Source organism: Phasianus colchicus, unplaced genomic scaffold, assembly GCF_987193195.1.
Source record: "Phasianus colchicus unplaced genomic scaffold, bPhaCol1.hap1.1 HAP1_SCAFFOLD_62, whole genome shotgun sequence".
NCBI classification, from domain to species: Eukaryota; Metazoa; Chordata; class Aves; order Galliformes; family Phasianidae; genus Phasianus; species Phasianus colchicus.
In genome coordinates, this window is record NW_028325238.1 from 200,974 (window position 1) to 221,350 (window position 20,377).

Consider the following 20,377-nt stretch of genomic DNA (forward strand, 5'->3'; position numbering starts at 1 on the left):
GATCAGTAGAGAATGAGACCACCAAATGAAGTCTCAGTGCAAGACTGAAAGGCAGAAGTAATACTTCAAATGGCTACAGAAAAGCACTATGAAGGAGTCCAAAACTTGTAGATTGAAACTTCGTAAGTTTTTAAAGGTATGATGAAATACTGGAAGCAATATTCCACACCAGAAAGTTTCAACAGGAGTATTTCAGCAAATATCAGCCAACTCCATACAATGTCTTATGAAGGAATCTTTTTATAGTAATCAAGCAGAGATCCCAAATACATCCGTTAAATAATCATTTTATGTCACTCTTTCCATGATCGCTCAAGACATAAAGGGTTTTAAATTGACTATTTTACAGAAGAATTTAATTGCATTTACTCCAATTATATCCCAGGTTTCTTTCTGATACTACAGATCCTAGTTAAGCAACTGTAAATAGGGATGGCAAAGAGAAACTCTGCTTTGATTCCCAAGACACTAGCATTTGAGCTTAGAATCAGAAAATCATAGAATGGCTTGGGTTGGAAGGGACCCTCAAAGATCATGAAGCTCCAACCCCTCCACCATATGCAGGGCCACCAACCTCCCTATTAAATATTAGACCAGGCTGCCCAGGACCTCATCCAACTGGCCTTGAACACCTCCAGGAAGAGGGGTGTCCACAGCCTCTCTGGGCAGCCTGTTCCAGCACCTCACCATTCACTCTGTAAAGAACTTCCCCTGATACTCAACCTAAATCCTCCCTCCCTCAACTTAAAGCCATTTCCCCTTGTCCTGCCATTATCTTAAGCTTATCTTAACATAGCTCCTCAGGTCACATACACAAGGTGGGAAAACTGGCATACTTCATAGGATGATCATCTTTTAAAATAGGTGTTTCTGTCCAGCAGCTATACTATCCCAATCCACTCCCTTTCAATTCATCTAGCCTCCCTACAAACCAACCCCAACTGCAGTCTTGTTATCGAAAGCACGGTAACAGGTATGAGAGCTGATTCAGAATTGGTGTCTGACAAATACAGTTTTGCAATTAACGGAGCAACAAATGACTCTTTTCCTACTTCGACATGTGGAGCAGATGCGAGTAGTAGAGGGATGGAATGAGAACAAGTTTTTTTCTGTTACAAACAGAATTCACATTCTTACTCTCAACTATTCCAAAATTCAACAGATTTCAATGCTCTCTGATTTAGGTTTTGTAACAGAAAAATGAACATCCCTCATCTGCTTAAGCCTTCAAAGAATGCTTCTGCCACTTCAGTTTTGTTAGATTTGTAATATGGAATCAGCACTCTCTTGACCTTTGCCCTGTGAAATAAATTGTTATGCTGCTCCTTTAATGTATTTCTATCCATTACTGCATGGATGGCATCACATCTGCAATAGAACCCAACATTCACCACCAAGTAACCAATCGATGCCTTGTAAAAAAGGGCTGATCTGAAATAATAAACACATTTTCCTTACTCTGTCTTGTATCTGAACAGGTATTAACCAGACCCAGTTGTACCACAGCACTGGTAAAATACTGAAAGCAGAAGGCACTGCCATGTGATCTTATGCTGTAAGGCAGGCCCTGTAAGTAATAACTGAAGTTTTATTCTCAAGTCAGCACCAGACACCAAGGCTTCATACATGTATGAGTCCCAATTAGGAAGTTCAGCTTTTCAAAAACCAGAGTTAAATATGTTAAAGGCTGCTATTTAATGATTTCACAATGCAGCAAGCTGTTAATGACAGGTAAATTCAGCAGAAGTAGAACTTCCATATGCAGAAGATCATTAACAACATGAAATTTACTACATCTAAGAGCCACTAACAGAGCCCAGTAAGCCATATCAATTTTATCTACAAATATCAGTCTTCCAGAGGTGAGTTTTTGCACACTTGAAATGTACAAAAGATCAATGAATAATTGTCTCACCTGAAGCTGGAAAGCATCCGTTTTTCAAGTTAATTTGGTATAGACTTTCTGCACCGAACGTTTACTGTTTCAAGACCTCAAGAGGAGATGAGCAATTGCTTGCGCATCCGTTGTTATAAATCTAGATTACAAGTATCTGTGTGTATATGTAGATATACATGCCATAATTATTATGCTTTTCTTTTTCTCTATCTCATTTTTTCCCTCATTTCTCCTCTCCATCTCACTGAGATGGGGGCAGTGAATGAACAGCCACGTGACGCTCAGTGATCTGCTGGGTTAAACCCCAATGCATCACCATATCTTAAAGAACTTGCACGCTGTAAAAGATTTCTTCTTTTAAGAACGTTGCAACAAAACGTTGCTGGCATGCCATACAGAGACTTCCTAGCCTAGAAGGAAAAAAAAAACGTCAAGCAGCAGCTATTCAGTTTGAGATGTAAGGATAATTTATCTGTAGGCATGGCATTAATATGTAGCAGAACTAAACCTATTCCTTAATAGAGGACATAAGAGAACGAACACTGACCTAAGAGACCAGGGAATGGGAGAAAGGAGGAAGCAGCAAATTTAACATGTGGAATCACTTGCCTGGAAGCTAAACAGATTAGCTGGAAACTTTTCACTCACTTGGTTAAGGTATTAAGAACACAAACATTATGTATGGATAAGATTATGAGAATGACTTGAATTAATAAAGCTGATACTCCACTCATACTGAGCTTACTTGACAAATGTATAGCTTGTATAGCTGCAGCTGTTGAGATGCACAAGCTCTGCTTATTACCAACAACCTAACTGTACAGTGTACATGTAATTCAACTTTGCTATTGCTAGACTCTGATTTAAGAACTGTTCAGAAAATCCTGGACTCCCAGTGATATAAAGTATACTCCACCAGGACTATCTTAATAAAGTAGTTCACAAACATACATTCTTGACTATGCTTAAGGAGTTACAAAAGTGATAGAATCTCACTGCAGGTTACTTCAGTTCTTTCTCCCTACCCTAGGTTCACAAACAAGTGAAGAAACAAAAAAATTAGAAACATCTTCACATACCAGTTATCATTTCTGCAAGCCGAGATTACAGCTTTGAGAGTGCGGGAGATATTTCCATCCTCCTGATGGCTGAGCCAAGAGGGAAAAAGGGGAGGGGAACAAAAAACGTCCATCTATGAGGCGAAAGCTCCCGAACGAGAAGCCCCGGGCACAATCCCGCGGCACCAACCCCGGCCCGCAGCGGGGGCCCGGCCACCGCCCTCAGCGGCCCCACCCGCAGCCCCGCGCCCGTTGCTCGGCAGCTGCGAGCCAACCGAGCCTGCCGGGAAGGCGGAGGGGCAGCACCACGGATAGCTCCTATTGGTCGAAGGAGGTGAGGGCGGAGCTCGAGGACGGCCGTCTTCTTCGCTATTGGCGGAGAGAGCCGTCAGTGCGGGGCGGGGGGCGGGGCCTCGCGGCTAGCGGGGTCGCGTTGAACTCCGCGTTAGGGCGGGGGAACGGAGCGAGGGGGCGGCGGCGGTCGAGGGTAAGCGAGCCGCCGGCTGCGAGGAGAGCGGCGCGAGGTAGGGAGCGGCGCGGGGGCCGTCCTCACCTGTCACCGGGCGCTCAGCCCTCCCTCCTCGCGGCCCCCGGGCTCCGGCCGCGGGCGCGGTCCCTCGCGGTAGCGGCCGGGCTGGGGCTGTGCTTTCGTCTAAGGGGACCCTCGTCCGAGGGAGGGCGGCAGGCAGGCAGGCAGGCTGTGCGCGCGGTGCCACCGGCTGTGCGCCGCTGCGCGGACGGATGCCGGCTGCCCTCAGGTAGGTGGGAGGGGGGCGGAGAGGGCAGACCCCGGGAAGGCCGCCTCTGGGCGCGAGGGCTCCCCGCCGCCGTCGCTGCGGCAGGCGGCACCTCGGAGTGGCGCTGCGCGAGGGGGGGAGCGGCTGGGGGCTGCGGCTGGGGGCTGCGGCTGGGGGCCGCCTCCGTGCGCGGGGCGGGGGGAGTTGCGAGGGCAGAGCCGCGCGACTTCTTATTCGTATAGCCGCGCTTCTTTTCACAGCAACGTGAATAGCTGTAAAACACATAATTCTACCTAAATTAAGTTGTTTAAATTGGAGATAAACAGATGTCTTAGACCTGCTTCTCTTTTTTTGCTGGAAGAAGTGAAGTCAATCACATTCTCTTACAAACAGGGCCTGGGTGTCCCTGTAGACAGCAGGGTGACCACAAACCAGCAATGTGGCCTTGTGGTCAAGAAGGCCAATGGTATCCTGGGATGCATTAAAAAGAATGTGGCCAGCAGGTTGAGTGAGGTGAGTGAGCAAAGTATTATTTACTAACCAGCTAACTGCAGGAGAAGACTCTTAACAGAATAGAAATTTATGTTCTTAACATGCTCCTTTTTGAAGAAAATGGTAGAAAAGACAGAAGTGAGGAATAGAGGATACTTAAACCAACCTGGATCCACTAGAAAACTTCAAAGTAGGGACAGTTACAAAAGCTCAGCTATTCCATTGAGGGAGTAAGCACAAAAAGAAAGACTGAAGCCTTTAGCTAGCAGTTTGTCAGAAAACAGTCTTAAATATGCGCAAGGGTGGAAAGAGACTTCCTATTTCCTTAAATGCAAGCAGATTGAAACAGTTTCTTTTGATTTCTGTATCTATGATTTTCATAAGCAGTTACAAGAACGGTGTTCTCAGATTGGATATTATGAGTAAATGCTTGTGTTGCATTTAAGGAAATAATAAACAGCAACTATTTCTCATCCAAGAAAAAGACAAACACGTAAACTGAATGAGCAGCTTATATACATATATCCCCTAGATATCTGTAGCACTCCCATGGTGTTGGCAGAAATGGCAGAGAATTTATAGAGATGCATACCTCCTCAAGCAGAAAGCAGAGGTTACTAAGGCACACTACCCCAGGTATCACCAATAGCAGTAGAAGCTTGTGCTTAGGCAACTCAAGTACACCTTTCACCCCCCACACGAATATTAAACATTACCATCATAGCATCCCCCCCCCCCTTTTTTTTTTCTTTCTTTCCTTTTAAATTGTCTTTTATCTCAGGCCCATGAGATGCATGGAAATCAAAAGTCCGTGAGTTATGAACAAAGAAGTTCTTTGCCACAGAAAATACGTTACATATGGAGTGAGATGTTGTGCTGTTGCCAAGCACATCAGGCTTGCTAATGTAACTTCAAATGCAGAACTTCTAGCAGAACGTGCTAGAACTAATACCATGGTACAAGCCAGAGGAGTCTTGTCTGCTGCTCTTTCCTCTCACTGCTGTCGTGGACCCTGCAACAGGCTGGATTGGACAGTGCTGGTTAAACACAGCTTGTTTCCTGAGCATTTTATCAATTATTTCTGTATTGCTGATATACAGATATAGGGTTTTTTCCTGTTCCTCTGCACAGTTGAATTTCCATTTGCCACTTTCCCAGATACTGGCATCTTGGGACCTGGGAACCAAACACAAGTCAAACTAATCCCTCTAGGTATGTCATAATGCTGGTTTTTATGTTGCTGTAATTATCTGCAGTTGTATAGAGTATTTAAGACAAATGGAACTGTTTGGTATTACGGTTTGGTACATGAAAGAAAATAAAACATCCTTTATTTTAATATATGACAAAGAATGAATAATACTTACTTGCCACCAACCACTTCTCACTTCTGACACTCTACCAAACTGATGGATGTTCTACATAAAGCAACACTTTCCTTCTTCCCTTTTGATTTAGTAGATTTTTTTTTATTTTAATGTTTGTTTCAGTCTACATATTGAAATAGGTTTTACTGGGCACCTTTACTTCTCAAACTTTCTGCATTCAGGTTTGTAAAGAAAGGCAGACTTTTCTTCTCCAAGATCAGACAGACAGCACATTCTTTGGCCAACAAATTCTTGTTTCTTAACAATACTGACATTTTGCTCTGCCAAGCATTTAAAAGTGCATTCCTTTTAGAGACCTTCTCTTCGTTACAGTCTATATGTAACTGTGATACATATTTTCTCTGTATTTGGGAAAACCTAATAATAGATACAATTTACCACCAAAAATATTTGCAGTCATGACTTCATCATAGACTTTTTCATGAATTATTTAAATTTCTTCCGCTCTTCAAAAACAGAATCAGTTTCACTTATGAAATCAACATGGATGTTTATGTTTCTTACAAAAAAACTTTTATTCTTCTAGTTTTGAACCTGATTTAGCATGAAAAATACTAAGCTGAAACTACTATTTTTGTTAACCACGTTTATGTTAATGGCACTTAAGCAATCCAACCAGGATCAAAGCTCCATTGTAGGAACTGTGCAGATGCATAGCAGTAGACATATCCTGCCCTAAAGAAAAAGCAAAAATAAATAACGTAATGAAATGGAACACAAAGTAATTGGTAAAGTTATAAGAAGCATCATAGGGGGAAAAAAAAAATAGATGGACAAAGAATAAAAAAGAGGTTTGAGACAAAAATAAAAATGTTCTTACTGTCAGATTTCAGAAGTTGTACAAGGAAAAGGAGTAAAAAATTAAATTTATACAACGAGGATGTCCAGAAAATCTAAGAAGTTAATCTTGATTTTACATTGAACAAAAATAGAATGAATAAAAATCCTTAGGTCTCACAAATACGTATGTTATGATCATAAATGCACCATTAAGAGTCTTTCAACATCATCTTAAGTAATTTATTCATTTTATCTTTAGAGGGTAACAATGTGGAGCAAAAAAGTTTTGCAGTCCTCTGTGATAGAACAAGTGGCAGCAAACCTTTGAGGAGAAAGAGTAAGATGGATGGCCTTAAACAGTTTTTGCTTTTATTAATGGAGCCTGATTTGTTTTCACAGAAATGAGGCAAATAATAAACATACACAGAAAGGAGAGTAGGAGATAGAAGGACAACAAGAAAAAAAAAATGGAGTGTCAAATTTTCTCCCAAATGGACTTGCAAGAGTTGACAGTGACTTACTAGAGCATTAATTTCTTCTTTACGGCTTTATTCAGGTCTAAGACAGAAAAAAAGAACATGCACACGAGTCTTCCAATCCATATTTTCTATGTTATTTAAAGTAATAAGGTTATGTATGGTATTTTATGTTGGTTTCATTTACATTTGCAGGTACTAAAATCTAACAAGTTTCTCAAAACCTGTAACAGAAAAATGCTGAGAAGAATCAAATTTATTGCTCTCTCTCTTCACATACATTGGGCTTATGATCCTCCCACTTCAGTGGCTGCTCTTCCATGTATTACTGAGTGCAATCATGTACAAATATAAGATAAACATTTTCTTTAAAGTATTTATAGTATGTTGCGCTCAAATAAATATTTGAGAAAATAAAGAAATAACCTGACAGCTATTAATCAGAGTTTTATTGCCTTTAATATATGATCCATCCTGATATAGCAATTATTGTTGTTTTAGTAAATGCATTACCTCACTTTTACAGGTTTATTTTCAGCCAGTATATCTATCCTTTTGCTCAACACAACAGAGAACTTTCCAATAGCCAAAAAACATTCTGCCTTTAAATTAAATTAATCTTCTTGGAAATATTACTCTTCCAACTCTCCTGTTCTGTATGTCAGCTACTGCTCAAAGCTGTCTACTGTTCCTCCTGTTAACCATACAGTTATTAAAACTTGGTATATGAATACCTTTTCATCATATTTATCCACAATAAATGAATGAGACTTCTCCCCATAGAATCTTTCTATGAAACTTTCCATCCCTCTGTCTTTCTGCTAAATCTCAAATAATCTGAACTGCAGTTCATTTAGATATTAGACCTCAGGTTCAGATAACATCCTTGAGGTAATAAAATGTTATTGTCTGACAGATCTAAAGTGATATTTTTCCTGTAGAAAATTCCATGGGGCACTTACACTGAAACTGAGAAGTGTTTTTCCTTCTCTTGCTGAGTGAGGGTTTAAATAGGAAATGCATATACACAGAGCAAAATTTGGAAGGTAACATTTCCCATCAGGTCTTTTCAGTATTACAGAGCAAGAAAAAGATTTTTCAGACTTGCATGTGCTGATTAAGGTGATTGAATTTTTTCTACTATTATTTTCCTTTTAGTTTAGCAATAAAGAAATACATTAAAAAAATGCAGTAGGGGAAAGATCTGCCCATGGATTTGTTGTATTTGTGCATATCTAAATAGCAGTACAGGCATCTTGTCATCCCAAGGACACCATGGAGTATTCATATAATATAAAGAGAGATGATGGGGATTTTCTAATAACTAAATTGGAAATCAGAAATGTTACTTTTTTTTTTTTTTTTTTTTCCCAATTTACCAGTTTGCAAGCAATGCCTCCTTTTCCATAAAGACAGCTCTTCAAGAAAGCCCATTTCTAACACTCACAGACCTGTGCAGAACACCGTTTTTCATAGATGACAGACAGTAACTTTACAATAACATCAGCCATTTCTTTCAACACTGTCACAAATACCATTCAACAACAAATAGCATTCAACTAGGCCTCAACTGCCTAATCTCATTGAAGCCTGTATACCTTTCATTCAGTGTTAACATTACTTGAAAAAAAGTGTTTGGACGTTACATTATATTATCCTCAGTTCATCGTGTTGTAGCAGATCTAATCTTTAATGAAAACGAGACATGTAGGAATCCTATTTGAACTTTTCTTTTATCTTCACTCTTATTTCAAAAAGAAAGTTGTTGATTAAACACACCTAGTGACAAACCAACATGTGATTATCATCTATAATAAATGATACTCCTGCTTGCTAGTATAATTGTATTTGCTTTTCTTGTTGCCTTTGCTTGCTTCATCCACACCAGTAGATGTGTTGAGAAAACTGACTGGGAGAAAAGAGGTCATTCCCTGGTCCTGGTTACAAAGACAGCACAGACACAGCCCATGGTGACTGAAAAACAAGGAATAAAGAGGTTCAAGACTGTACTGCAAAAGTGTATTGCAACTGCAGGTTGCTTAAAGAAGTAGAAGCAAAGGGAATGTCCACAGGTTTGAAAAAGTGGCCTGCAACTACACAATATTCATTGTTTCAGAAAGGAGATTTAACGATGCAATATCTTTGGCAAGAGAACAGTTGTTTTTAGGGATCAAATAGAGAGAGAAATAGTGCTGGGGACCTAGACTCCATTTAGGACATAATACTTGTCTTGTCTCTACACATGAAAATATTTTAAATTACTAGCTGAGAGATCAGGGGTCCTGAACCATGGTATGTTCGTTATTGTTGATTGCATGTACTGTGTCATATCACTTAAAAAATTAAAAACATTAATGGCACTGAAATTTCAAACTGGGTGCACGTACCACTGTGCATAACAACTGACAAGCTATTATCTACGTTGATTAAAACTCTTAGTGCTAGTGTTTTAGCTTCTCCAAAAGCAAGGAATAAACAATTTGAATGTAGGCTTTATCAGTATTTGTACTTGTAATAAAACCAGGAATATTCATAGAATCATAGAATCATAGAATTTTTTTTTGAGTTGGAAGGGACTCTTACAGACCATTGAGTCCAGTTCCCCAGTAATGAACAGGGACACCCACAGAGGTCAGAGACCTCAGAGGCCTGTCCAGCCTGACCATGAATATCTCCCCACTGCCATAATGTTGTCTTGCCCCAGACCTATACAAGACTACAAAGTGAGTCACCAGCTCTGGATTCCTACTTAGGAGGGGTTTGCCATCAAGATAGACAGCAAGTCTCCATGTAACCCTCTCCCCTAGGCATCAGCCCTGGGAAACATGCTGCCAAATATTCTTCAGAAAAGCATCTTAGAGAGGTTTCTGTGAGCAGATGGGGGACATTTGATGAAGCAAACGGATGCTGGGTAAGCAGTAATTCTCACTCAACAACCAGCCTGGGGGCTCCGTTCTTTCTTCATTTCCATTCTTTCTGATGGAAATGTCCTTGAAACTTAACTTTTTCCTACTTTTCCAGTACTTGTTTGATACTTTCTTTTTCTAGTAAGCAAAAATTCTAAGCCCTTGTCCTCCAGTAACTGTCTTTCATTTTCTGATACATTCAAAGATAACCTTTGGAGGCATGCCTTTTTCTGGGAAGCCAAGTTCTACCAGCAGAAAAAAATTTCAAAGGCTGTATGGAGAGCATCAACTACAATGGCAATAATATCACTGACCTTGCTAGAAGGAAGAAATTGGAACCGTCTAATGTGGTAAGAACATAACTTTATCATCATCTAAACTTCTGCTTCTCCTTCTAAGGAAAGTTTGTGAGTGTGTGTGACAGATGTTCTGAAATCATATAATATATAAAACAAAGTTTGTCACATGCCTAAAGATTTCATTATACATACTTTTATGATTTTTTTTTGTTTGTTTGTTTGTCTGTTTTTAATATCTGGGAACCTGTTTCTGCTGGGATTTAAGTTTCAGCTTTACAGAATTAGCCTTCAGCATCAGATGAATGTTTTTTAAAAGAAAACCAGTAGATCAGTATATACATTTTTGCTTTCATCTTATAGTAACCCAAAACTAGGATGGACAATATTTATTGTTAAATCAATTGCAGTGTGTCAAGGATCTAAATCCTGTTATCTTCCATCCCCACAGAGCAAGTTGCATGGGTGTGCAAAATCATTAGAAAGGGAAGGCTCAGAGCCATTTTATGGGAGCTCCGTAAAGCATCAAGATACTAAACTTTGAAACTGTTATTTAGCTTATTAACATTACAGGGATTATTAACATTACATTCTATTTTTTTCTCTCCAAAGCATTCATAGTTGCTTTCATGTTTAAACTTGTGTCTTTCTGTAAGGGTTGATCAGGAAATCACTTTAATTTCTGTATTTTTAAGAATCTAGGCGTTCCTAAAATAGTTGGTGGATTACATGAGCAATGTGGGTAGGAAATAAATGTATTATTACCCTGAATTTGAGATAGATCTGTTCAAGGCTTTCTTCTGTACAGTACTGCAGCCTTCACAAAGCCCTGCTCACAGTATGTATAGTTTGATTACTGCTTTTTTTCTTTATGTATTTTGCATAGTACATAACAGTAATGAAGAATAAGATATAAGATAAACATGTACAGTAGAAATAAAGTGCAATGATTCTTCTTGGACAGATGTGCAACTTCTGAGATGTCTGTAGGACAAATTCCAGCTTTTGAAAAGCATAGCACAGCTAACAGTTCTGTAGAGTGTCTATAAACTCCTCTTTCTGGTTTATTTGGATGTGAATTTTCTGTTTGCTTGTTTTGTTTGTTAGTTGATTACATTCTGTTGCCTGTGACATTAAAGCAAAATCTACATATGTAGATTTGGTAGTGTTAGAGGTTTACCACTAAACTGTGGCATGCTAGTTTAATCTGATGATTCACTTCTGAGAATATAAAAACAGAAGTGAACTTTGCTTTCAGATGAATTATTTAAATTTCTTCCGCTCTTCAAAAACAGAATCAGTTTCACTTATGAAATCAACATGGATGTTTATGTTTCTTACAAAAAAACTTTTATTCTTCTAGTTTTGAACCTGATTTAGCATGAAAAATACTAAGCTGAAACTACTATTTTTGTTAACCACGTTTATGTTAATGGCACTTAAGCAATCCAACCAGGATCAAAGCTCCATTGTAGGAACTGTGCAGATGCATAGCAGTAGACATATCCTGCCCTAAAGAAAAAGCAAAAATAAATAACGTAATGAAATGGAACACAAAGTAATTGGTAAAGTTATAAGAAGCATCATAGGGGGAAAAAAAAAATAGATGGACAAAGAATAAAAAAGAGGTTTGAGACAAAAATAAAAATGTTCTTACTGTCAGATTTCAGAAGTTGTACAAGGAAAAGGAGTAAAAAATTAAATTTATACAACGAGGATGTCCAGAAAATCTAAGAAGTTAATCTTGATTTTACATTGAACAAAAATAGAATGAATAAAAATCCTTAGGTCTCACAAATACGTATGTTATGATCATAAATGCACCATTAAGAGTCTTTCAACATCATCTTAAGTAATTTATTCATTTTATCTTTAGAGGGTAACAATGTGGAGCAAAAAAGTTTTGCAGTCCTCTGTGATAGAACAAGTGGCAGCAAACCTTTGAGGAGAAAGAGTAAGATGGATGGCCTTAAACAGTTTTTGCTTTTATTAATGGAGCCTGATTTGTTTTCACAGAAATGAGGCAAATAATAAACATACACAGAAAGGAGAGTAGGAGATAGAAGGACAACAAGAAAAAAAAAATGGAGTGTCAAATTTTCTCCCAAATGGACTTGCAAGAGTTGACAGTGACTTACTAGAGCATTAATTTCTTCTTTACAGCTTTATTCAGGTCTAAGACAGAAAAAAAGAACATGCACACGAGTCTTCCAATCCATATTTTCTATGTTATTTAAAGTAATAAGGTTATGTATGGTATTTTATGTTGGTTTCATTTACATTTGCAGGTACTAAAATCTAACAAGTTTCTCAAAACCTGTAACAGAAAAATGCTGAGAAGAATCAAATTTATTGCTCTCTCTCTTCACATACATTGGGCTTATGATCCTCCCACTTCAGTGGCTGCTCTTCCATGTATTACTGAGTGCAATCATGTACAAATATAAGATAAACATTTTCTTTAAAGTATTTATAGTATGTTGCGCTCAAATAAATATTTGAGAAAATAAAGAAATAACCTGACAGCTATTAATCAGAGTTTTATTGCCTTTAATATATGATCCATCCTGATATAGCAATTATTGTTGTTTTAGTAAATGCATTACCTCACTTTTACAGGTTTATTTTCAGCCAGTATATCTATCCTTTTGCTCAACACAACAGAGAACTTTCCAATAGCCAAAAAACATTCTGCCTTTAAATTAAATTAATCTTCTTGGAAATATTACTCTTCCAACTCTCCTGTTCTGTATGTCAGCTACTGCTCAAAGCTGTCTACTGTTCCTCCTGTTAACCATACAGTTATTAAAACTTGGTATATGAATACCTTTTCATCATATTTATCCACAATAAATGAATGAGACTTCTCCCCATAGAATCTTTCTATGAAACTTTCCATCCCTCTGTCTTTCTGCTAAATCTCAAATAATCTGAACTGCAGTTCATTTAGATATTAGACCTCAGGTTCAGATAACATCCTTGAGGTAATAAAATGTTATTGTCTGACAGATCTAAAGTGATATTTTTCCTGTAGAAAATTCCATGGGGCACTTACACTGAAACTGAGAAGTGTTTTTCCTTCTCTTGCTGAGTGAGGGTTTAAATAGGAAATGCATATACACAGAGCAAAATTTGGAAGGTAACATTTCCCATCAGGTCTTTTCAGTATTACAGAGCAAGAAAAAGATTTTTCAGACTTGCATGTGCTGATTAAGGTGATTGAATTTTTTCTACTATTATTTTCCTTTTAGTTTAGCAATAAAGAAATACATTAAAAAAATGCAGTAGGGGAAAGATCTGCCCATGGATTTGTTGTATTTGTGCATATCTAAATAGCAGTACAGGCATCTTGTCATCCCAAGGACACCATGGAGTATTCATATAATATAAAGAGAGATGATGGGGATTTTCTAATAACTAAATTGGAAATCAGAAATGTTACTTTTTTTTTTTTTTTTTTTCCCAATTTACCAGTTTGCAAGCAATGCCTCCTTTTCCATAAAGACAGCTCTTCAAGAAAGCCCATTTCTAACACTCACAGACCTGTGCAGAACACCGTTTTTCATAGATGACAGACAGTAACTTTACAATAACATCAGCCATTTCTTTCAACACTGTCACAAATACCATTCAACAACAAATAGCATTCAACTAGGCCTCAACTGCCTAATCTCATTGAAGCCTGTATACCTTTCATTCAGTGTTAACATTACTTGAAAAAAAGTGTTTGGACGTTACATTATATTATCCTCAGTTCATCGTGTTGTAGCAGATCTAATCTTTAATGAAAACGAGACATGTAGGAATCCTATTTGAACTTTTCTTTTATCTTCACTCTTATTTCAAAAAGAAAGTTGTTGATTAAACACACCTAGTGACAAACCAACATGTGATTATCATCTATAATAAATGATACTCCTGCTTGCTAGTATAATTGTATTTGCTTTTCTTGTTGCCTTTGCTTGCTTCATCCACACCAGTAGATGTGTTGAGAAAACTGACTGGGAGAAAAGAGGTCATTCCCTGGTCCTGGTTACAAAGACAGCACAGACACAGCCCATGGTGACTGAAAAACAAGGAATAAAGAGGTTCAAGACTGTACTGCAAAAGTGTATTGCAACTGCAGGTTGCTTAAAGAAGTAGAAGCAAAGGGAATGTCCACAGGTTTGAAAAAGTGGCCTGCAACTACACAATATTCATTGTTTCAGAAAGGAGATTTAACGATGCAAAATCTTTGGCAAGAGAACAGTTGTTTTTAGGGATCAAATAGAGAGAGAAATAGTGCTGGGGACCTAGACTCCATTTAGGACATAATACTTGTCTTGTCTCTACACATGAAAATATTTTAAATTACTAGCTGAGAGATCAGGGGTCCTGAACCATGGTATGTTCGTTATTGTTGATTGCATGTACTGTGTCATATCACTTAAAAAATTAAAAACATTAATGGCACTGAAATTTCAAACTGGGTGCACGTACCACTGTGCATAACAACTGACAAGCTATTATCTACGTTGATTAAAACTCTTAGTGCTAGTGTTTTAGCTTCTCCAAAAGCAAGGAATAAACAATTTGAATGTAGGCTTTATCAGTATTTGTACTTGTAATAAAACCAGGAATATTCATAGAATCATAGAATCATAGAATTTTTTTTTGAGTTGGAAGGGACTCTTACAGACCATTGAGTCCAGTTCCCCAGTAATGAACAGGGACACCCACAGAGGTCAGAGACCTCAGAGGCCTGTCCAGCCTGACCATGAATATCTCCCCACTGCCATAATGTTGTCTTGCCCCAGACCTATACAAGACTACAAAGTGAGTCACCAGCTCTGGATTCCTACTTAGGAGGGGTTTGCCATCAAGATAGACAGTAAGTCTCCATGTAACCCTCTCCCCTAGGCATCAGCCCTGGGAAACATGCTGCCAAATATTCTTCAGAAAAGCATCTTAGAGAGGTTTCTGTGAGCAGATGGGGGACATTTGATGAAGCAAACGGATGCTGGGTAAGCAGTAATTCTCACTCAACAACCAGCCTGGGGGCTCCGTTCTTTCTTCATTTCCATTCTTTCTGATGGAAATGTCCTTGAAACTTAATTGAGTTTGCATGGAATTTTACACTTTTTGGATTTCTAATCTTTCTCATCATTAATCCTTAAATATGTGTTCCACAATACCACTAACCAATTATAGAAAAATAATTTAAAATAATCATGTATCAAACTTTTTTAAAATTCTATTTGGAAGGTAGGAGACCTAATTACAGGCATGGGACTTTAATGTATGTGCTGAAAACTGAAACTCAATATCTACTTTTTCATTGCTCTTCAGCAACCTGAGCAAATAGATTACCTCCTGTGATAGGTTTCTGACAGTCCCTCTTAGTTTGACAGTTATTTTAGAGAGAGTCACTTTTGTATATAATGAAAGGAAAAGTTGCCAAGCATACGTACATATTTTATGTTTCTTAAAACTTAAAAGCTAGAGGAAAGACTCCATTTTTAGTCATGCCATTTTAAATTCAGAGTATTTGTACCGTCCGCCAGGTTTACATCAATGACACAGAATGGCATCTAGCCCAAGGGCTGAGTTACATTTCTTGCACAGGAAGGGCAGCTTTTATAATTGAGTGTATCAGTTACTGCTTTGAACTTTTTTTGTGTTACTACATTCATGTGAAAATATGATGTGCATTTTCACATCTTCTATGTATGCCAAAAGAATTAAAAGCAATTTCTATCGAAGTGTTTCCTTGAAATTGCAACATAAAAAATATATAAATATTAAAAACAATAAAACAAAACAAGACATTTTCTCCCAGAAATACCAGGACTCTTAGAAATACCTCACGTTTCATCTCAAGAATACTGCTTTCCACTCCTCAAGATCACACTGACTCCCATCACAATGGCCTTTTCTCCCACATACACCAGCTTTCTCCCAAATACACGACATTTTCTCCCACATACACCCGTTTTCTCCCAAAGATGGGACATATTCTCCCAGAAATGCCAGCTTATTCTTTAAAAAACGGCCTTTTTTTCCCAAAATACCAGCTTTCTCACAAACACCTGTCATTTTCCAACCAAGTCTGCTACTATCTCCCAGAAACAGCCGGTTTCCGAGAAATACCTGACGTTTGCTCTCCCAAATACTACTTGACACTCCTCCAGAGGACATTGTCTCCCCTATTTACCACGTTGTCTCCCCAAGAGACCACTTGGCACACCAAAAAGACCACCGTTGCTCTCCAGTACAAGATCTTCTTTCCCACCGGTTCCCACTTTTCTCCCCCAGCTATGTCATTTCCTCCCAGAAATGCCACTTTTCCCTTGGAAATTTCACCTTCTCTTCCAAAAAGAGGAGATTTGCTCCCAGAAATACCCCTTCTCTTACAACTGCCACACGCTTTCTCCCCAAAAAGCCTCCATGACAATGCCAACTGGGACACTTGCAGCCAAGAAGAGGACACCTTCTCTCAGAAAGACCACTTTTCTCCCCAAGAGAGGAGATTTTCTCCCAATTGGATGACATTTGCTGTAAGAAAGACCTGTTTTCTTCCCTCAAGAGGACATTGTCTTTCCCACTGAGGACATTTTCTCCCAGAAGTGCCGCTACTCTGTGAAACACCTCCATTTCCTCCCAAATCTACTCCATGACACGCCTCAGGATGACACTTACTCCCCGATTTGGGGCATTTTCTCCCAGAAATACCACTTCTCTCCCAAAGGGGAGAAACCACTTCTCTCCCTTTTTCCTCTCTAGCATCTGTTTCCTCACCAATACCTGACATTTTCTCCCAGAAACACCAGCTTTCTCACACATACATCACCTTCTCCCCCCCACATCAGATGTTCCCTCCCAGAAATATGGCATATGATCACAGATATACTCTTTCAAGGGAATACCAGGTTTCATAAAAATACCTCATAATTTCTCCACGAAGTTCGTTAGCAAGATGACACTTTCACCCTAAATAGGAGATTTTCTCTCAGAAATGCATGCTTCCCCCTCACAGAACGGCATCTTCTCCCCAAATTAGGACATTATCTCCCCGAAATACCACATTTCTCCAATCCAATGACATTATCTCTACGGAGAGTTTGCAGTTGCTGGCCGTTAAATCGCGGTTCTCCCCGAATGCCGCTTTGTGCCTTCAGCAGCGGTCTCGTCTCTCTCGCATGCCGAGAAAGGGCGACTTCAGCCGGATGCTTTTCTCGGACGAGCGGCTTCTTCTGCGCACATCGCAAAGGAGCGGTTCTTGTCTTCTCCTTGTGTCCATGCATTCTGCACTACGCTTCTCTCTCATTCTTATGCCTTTCCGTTTATTCCTAGGGACATTTCGTTTTTCTCTGTTTTTCCGATGCTACACTTCAGCATTCTGTGACGAACAGAGTGGAAGGGAAAAGCCCCTCTAATAAGGCAGCTAGAAGTTCCAGGAGAGACACACATTGTGCTTTCAGAGAGGACGTTACAGAAAGTCGAGAGATGTGGATTCTTTCCTGCGGAGAAAAAACCCCCTGTTTTCAGGAAATGCAGTATTCTGAAATCGCACGTTCTCGGCATAGCAATTTCGCTATTTCGCTCTCGTGGGTGGACGGCGCCACTCTCTGTTTACCGCTTCGGTGAGTTTGCAGTTGCTGGCCGAGAAATCGCGGTTCTCCCCGAATGCCGCTGTGTGCCTTCAGCAGCGGTCTCGTCTCTCTCGCATGCCGAGAAAGAGCGACTTCAGCCGGATGCTTTTCTAATTTGAGAAAATTAGATCAGTAGAGAATGAGACCACCAAATGAAGTCTCAGTGCAAGACTGAAAGGCAGAAGTAATACTTCAAATGGCTACAGAAAAGCACTATGAAGGAGTCCAAAACTTGTAGATTGAAACTTCGTAAGTTTTTAAAGGTATGATGAAATACTGGAAGCAATATTCCACACCAGAAAGTTTCAACAGGAGTATTTCAGCAAATATCAGCCAACTCCATACAATGTCTTATGAAGGAATCTTTTTATAGTAATCAAGCAGAGATCCCAAATACATCCGTTAAATAATCATTTTATGTCACTCTTTCCATGATCGCTCAAGACATAAAGGGTTTTAAATTGACTATTTTACAGAAGAATTTAATTGCATTTACTCCAATTATATCCCAGGTTTCTTTCTGATACTACAGATCCTAGTTAAGCAACTGTAAATAGGGATGGCAAAGAGAAACTCTGCTTTGATTCCCAAGACACTAGCATTTGAGCTTAGAATCAGAAAATCATAGAATGGCTTGGGTTGGAAGGGACCCTCAAAGATCATGAAGCTCCAACCCCTCCACCATATGCAGGGCCACCAACCTCCCTATTAAATATTAGACCAGGCTGCCCAGGACCTCATCCAACTGGCCTTGAACACCTCCAGGAAGAGGGGTGTCCACAGCCTCTCTGGGCAGCCTGTTCCAGCACCTCACCATTCACTCTGTAAAGAACTTCCCCTGATACTCAACCTAAATCCTCCCTCCCTCAACTTAAAGCCATTTCCCCTTGTCCTGCCATTATCTTAAGCTTATCTTAACATAGCTCCTCAGGTCACATACACAAGGTGGGAAAACTGGCATACTTCATAGGATGATCATCTTTTAAAATAGGTGTTTCTGTCCAGCAGCTATACTATCCCAATCCACTCCCTTTCAATTCATCTAGCCTCCCTACAAACCAACCCCAACTGCAGTCTTGTTATCGAAAGCACGGTAACAGGTATGAGAGCTGATTCAGAATTGGTGTCTGACAAATACAGTTTTGCAATTAACGGAGCAACAAATGACTCTTTTCCTACTTCGACATGTGGAGCAGATGCGAGTAGTAGAGGGATGGAATGAGAACAAGTTTTTTTCTGTTACAAACAGAATTCACATTCTTACTCTCAACTATTCCAAAATTCAACAGATTTCAATGCTCTCTGATTTAGGTTTTGTAACAGAAAAATGAACATCCCTCATCTGCTTAAGCCTTCAAAGAATGCTTCTGCCACTTCAGTTTTGTTAGATTTGTAATATGGAATCAGCACTCTCTTGACCTTTGCCCTGTGAAATAAATTGTTATGCTGCTCCTTTAATGTATTTCTATCCATTACTGCATGGATGGCATCACATCTGCAATAGAACCCAACATTCACCACCAAGTAACCAATCGATGCCTTGTAAAAAAGGGCTGATCTGAAATAATAAACACATTTTCCTTACTCTGTCTTGTATCTGAACAGGTATTAACCAGACCCAGTTGTACCACAGCACTGGTAAAATACTGAAAGCAGAAGGCACTGCCATGTGATCTTATGCTGTAAGGCAGGCCCTGTAAGTAATAACTGAAGTTTTATTCTCAAGTCAGCACCAGACACCAAGGCTTCATACATGTATGAGTCCCAATTAGGAAGTTCAGCTTTTCAAAAACCAGAGTTAAATATGTTAAAGGCTGCTATTTAATGATTTCACAATGCAGCAAGCTGTTAATGACAGGTAAATTCAGCAGAAGTAGAACTTCCATATGCAGAAGATCATTAACAACATGAAATTTACTACATCTAAGAGCCACTAACAGAGCCCAGTAAGCCATATCAATTTTATCTACAAATATCAGTCTTCCAGAGGTGAGTTTTTGCACACTTGAAATGTACAAAAGATCAATGAATAATTGTCTCACCTGAAGCTGGAAAGCATCCGTTTTTCAAGTTAATTTGGTATAGACTTTCTGCACCGAACGTTTACTGTTTCAAGACCTCAAGAGGAGATGAGCAATTGCTTGCGCATCCGTTGTTATAAATCTAGATTACAAGTATCTGTGTGTATATGTAGATATACATGCCATAATTATTATGCTTTTCTTTTTCTCTATCTCATTTTTTCCCTCATTTCTCCTCTCCATCTCACTGAGATGGGGGCAGTGAATGAACAGCCACGTGACGCTCAGTGATCTGCTGGGTTAAACCCCAATGCATCACCATATCTTAAAGAACTTGCACGCTGTAAAAGATTTCTTCTTTTAAGAACGTTGCAACAAAACGTTGCTGGCATGCCATACAGAGACTTCCTAGCCTAGAAGGAAAAAAAAAACGTCAAGCAGCAGCTATTCAGTTTGAGATGTAAGGATAATTTATCTGTAGGCATGGCATTAATATGTAGCAGAACTAAACCTATTCCTTAATAGAGGACATAAGAGAACGAACACTGACCTAAGAGACCAGGGAATGGGAGAAAGGAGGAAGCAGCAAATTTAACATGTGGAATCACTTGCCTGGAAGCTAAACAGATTAGCTGGAAACTTTTCACTCACTTGGTTAAGGTATTAAGAACACAAACATTATGTATGGATAAGAT

The 20,377-nt window shown here is 39.1% G+C and overlaps 1 long non-coding RNA gene across 1 annotated transcript; it reads left to right on the forward strand.

Moving 5' to 3' along the window:
- The first annotated feature begins 3,414 nt into the window (after positions 1–3,414).
- LOC149911648 (uncharacterized) lies at positions 3,415–12,419 on the forward strand. Its single transcript, XR_016463067.1, has 4 exons — positions 3,415–3,479; positions 4,086–4,205; positions 9,940–10,084; positions 12,319–12,419. It is a non-coding gene; the product is annotated as an uncharacterized LOC149911648 (long non-coding RNA).
- Positions 12,420–20,377: the final 7,958 nt, after the last annotated feature.